General features: G+C 52.9%; 1 non-coding gene across 1 annotated transcript; it reads right to left on the bottom strand.

The window, feature by feature from the left end:
- Nucleotides 1-3,505: 3,505 nt before the first annotated feature.
- TRNAK-UUU lies at nucleotides 3,506-3,578 on the bottom strand. Its single transcript has one exon. It is a non-coding gene; the product is annotated as a tRNA-Lys (tRNA).
- Between the last annotated feature and the right edge of the window lie 397 nt (nucleotides 3,579-3,975).

The following is a 3,975-nucleotide window of genomic DNA, read 5'->3' as shown; positions in this document are numbered from 1 at the left end:
TAAATCAAATTACAGTTTCCGTTTGGAGTCAGTGCACACACATGAATCTGGAGGCTTTTAATTTCTTAGGTTCTGCTGCCATTTCATTTCTGTCCTGTTCCAAAATTTATTGTTGTGCAAAGCAATGTTAGGCCTTTGGGAGTGTCCCCCCTGGTCCTGCCTGCCACCTCTGGGCAATTTAAAATGGCCCGGGGCAGGAGCGGTGCCAGGCTTTTTGGCACCCTAGGCTCACGGCTATTTCACCGCCCCGTGCGCCACTCACGTGGCTCCAGTGGACCTGCCACAGGCATTCCTGTGGAGGGTCCGCTGGTTCCGCAGTTCCGATGGACCTGCCGCAGGCGTGCCTGTGGATGCTCCACCGGAGCCGCGGGACCAGCGGACCCTCCCCAGGCACGCCTGCGGCAGGTCAACCGGAGTCGCCTGCCGTTCCCCCGGCAAAATGCCACCCCCTCATAATCCTGGCATCCTTGGCGACTGCCTACGTCACCAAAATGAAAGCGCCGGCCCTGGCCCGGGGACCCCTGCCACCACCAGCAGCAGCACAAAGGAACTAAGGCGGCATCCTGCCCACCCTTGCTCGATGTGGCACACCACTCCCGGAAGCGGCTGGTATGTCTCTGCGGCCCCTGGGGTGGGGGTGGTGGTCTCCACGTGCTGCCCCCATCCCAAGTGCCAACTCTGCCAACTGTGCCAATGGGTGGAGTCTTTGGGCAGCCATGCTCAGAGAAGCCCCCAGCCCTCCTGCTTAGGGGCTGCTGCCAGAAAGGGGTGCAGGTTGCTTTCTGGAGATGCCCGAAGTAAATGCTGCACCCCTCACCCTCTCCTGCACCCCCAACCCCAACCCAGACCCCACACCTGCACCCAAACTCCCTCCAAGCACCTGCCCCCTGCACACCCTCCTGCAGCACAACCCCCTGACTGACCCCAGACCTTGCCCCCAAACTCTTTCCCAGACTCCAACCCTTCTCCCTCCCACACCCAAACTCCCTCCCAGAGCTTTAGGCAGGTGTGTTTGTGGGGTGCGGGAGGACTTGGTCCCATTCTGGGCACCACTAAAAATTATAAAAACCTGCCACCCCTGTCCAGCCCAACCTTCTGCTGATGCACCTCAGCCCACACCCGTGCAGGGTTTGAAGCTTCCATTGCTTAAATTCCAGGACACTGAGGGATTTCAGCTCCACTTTGACCAGAGGGAACCTTCACCCCACTAACAACCAGGTTCTTGTCCATGGGATCACTGTTGGGGGGCTGGGTCCCTCTGTGTCTTTTCTCTCTCTATGACAGACCAGGGTGCAATAACTGGGGCTTCTGTGCACCCAGGACCTTCTGTGGGGCTGCCATTCCCCTTCCCCTTCTGTGGTCTCGTCTGTCATTGACTCCAGCCTTTTTTCTATCCATAGTCAGCACCATCTGAAGCAAACTGCACTTGCCTCAAAAAGACAAAGAGTCCTGTGGCACCTTACAGAGAAACAGACATATTGGAGCATAAGCTTTCGTGGGTGAATCCCCACTTCGTCAGATGAATGTAGTGGAAATTTCCAGGGGCAGGTATAAATATGCAGGCAACAATCAGTCTAGAGATAAAGAGGTTAGTTCAATCAGAGAGGATGAGGCCCTCTTCTAGCAGCTGAGGTGTGAACACCAAGGGAGGAGAAACTGCTTTTGTAGTTGGCTAGGCAGGCACAAAATTCCCACTGCATTCATCTGATGAAGTGGCGATTCACCAATGAAAGCTTATGCTCCTGGATGTCTGTTAGTCTATAAGGTGCCACAGGACTCTGTCTCTTTTTTTAGATCCTGACTAACACAGCTACCCCTGTGATACTCAAAAAGACAGTGTCCCCTGGTGGGTGTAAATCACTGACCTCTCTCCTCTCTGAGCACTGACTGCCCCTCTTTTCCTTGCCTCTCAGTCTGTGCAGATGGGACCTTTCCCTCCAGTACTGGAAGATTCGCCCTTCTCATCTACCATTGTCTCAAACAGCACAGCATATGGGAATCTTAAATGTACCAAGGTGACTTAGGAGCAGAAACCCTCCTACCTAGACCTTGCATTCAGTTGGCTCTTGCCCCTCACTCAGCAGGATTAAAACTCCTGCAGGGAGACATCGTAGCTGGGCATGAGCAAAGTGAAAGGAAGAACCTGGAAACGTTGGGAGTTGAACACAAAGCCTCATACATGCAAAGCATGTGCTCTACCACTGAGCTACATCCCCAGATGGGCTGTAGGTTATACTCAAAGCTGTCCTATTTCCAGAGCATCCAGTGGCCTAAGAGCAGCATGGGGGACACATTCCCTGCTCTGAGGGCCAAACCTGCTGTCCTGGAGGCTGCTGGTTCTTAGGGTCATTTTTCAGCAGGGCCAGATTCAATGTGTGGGGCAGAGAGAGTGGGTGACCTGGACTCAGGGTGCAGAGATACACTCAGCCCTCTCCCCCGCATTGGGTGGGGGGTGCGGCCACCTCCTGCTGGAAGGTAATGGGAGGGGTGGGGTGCTGTGAGTTGCTCAACACCTGACCCTGGTGGCAGCAGTGGTGTGGGAAGCTCCCGGTATTTCTAGGATCTGCTCTTTCCACCTGCTCGTGAAGTCCAGCTTTCCCCAGCACATTCACTGCGGTGCAGTTGGGTCACTGTTTCCAAGGCTGAACAGCAAAGAATCACTCCCAGTTTCCCTTCTAGCTGCAGCGGGATTAGCCTGTGTCAGTGGTTAATGAGGTGGATCTAGTTGTAGATTGTTATTCATTCTCCACCTTGACAATTCACACAGTCCCTTTCCTACTGAAATCCCCAGCATCTTGGTAGCAGGGGTTGGGTCCTGAGATTTTGAGGGTCTTTTTACCCTCCACCTGGAGTGAACTCAGCTTTTCCCCCATCCCAGACAATCCATGAAATAACAACAGGAGCATAAAAAAAGAGGGGAGGGAACACCTCACAGCCAGGGCTGGATGTGCCCAGGGCTGGATGTGCCCTGCTTCTCCAATTTTTCCATGGAATTTGTCCCCCTGCTTTGCACAAGGGACAGAGAAAGATCTTGCTGTTCCTGTGGCTGTGCAAGGAAAATTGTGCTTCTGTATGAAAGAGAGGAGGGAAATGGCCCCATGATGGGACAATATCCTCAGGATTAAGACCTAAGGACTCAGGCTGAGAACTGATTTAACTCCACTCATCTGGGATTTATCAAATTGTCTTCCATGGAGCGGGGCCAGTTCCAGTGTTTTTGCCACCCCAAGCGGAAAAAAAAAATAAAAAAGCTGCAATCAACAGCAGCTCTACCTCTGCCGCTTTTGGTGGCAAGCCCTTCCCTCCAAGACGGACTGAGAGTGCCAAATTGCCACAGAAGCCTCCCCATTCCATTGGCCACCCCAGGAAACTGCTTGCTGTGCTGGGGCCTGGAGCCAGCCCTGCCATGGAGACACTGGGAAGATGGGGGAATCAGGGAAAACACACATATCTGTTTACATTGCAAGTGAAGAATAACTGAAGCTTTTTTGGTTTAAAGCCTCTTTTCCCTGACTGGGAATTGAACCCAGGCCTTAGCAGTGAAAAATGCCAAATCCTAACCACTAGACCACCAGGGATCTGATGGCATACTTTTTCTTCTCACTTATGCTACACTTTCTTAGGCTACTTTCTATCCACTTTCTGAAACCGCTCCATTGTCCACTGCCTGAGGGGCTAGTAGGAGAGTGCAGGAATCCCTGTGCTTAGGGGCACAATCTGAGCCCAACCCAAGTCACTGAAACAAACTCAAATGATGCTTCCTCCAGCAGGACCACAGAGCCACACAAAAAAAACCCATGAGGAACAATCCTCCTCTGCCTTCATTTACCCCATCGCAACTCTCTCAGCAGCCAACTCTTGTGGGAAAAACTGAGCTGATAGGAGCTCTGGCACAGAGACTAAGGCAGGGGTATTGCTACCCCTTGGTGTGAGCTGATCACATTCTCACTCTGTGTAATGGGGCTCTGAGCTTTG

This window comes from Gopherus evgoodei, unplaced genomic scaffold (genome assembly GCF_007399415.2).
Source record: "Gopherus evgoodei ecotype Sinaloan lineage unplaced genomic scaffold, rGopEvg1_v1.p scaffold_35_arrow_ctg1, whole genome shotgun sequence".
NCBI lineage: Eukaryota > Metazoa > Chordata > Testudines > Testudinidae > Gopherus > Gopherus evgoodei.
This window is presented reverse-complemented; position numbering and strand designations above follow the sequence as displayed.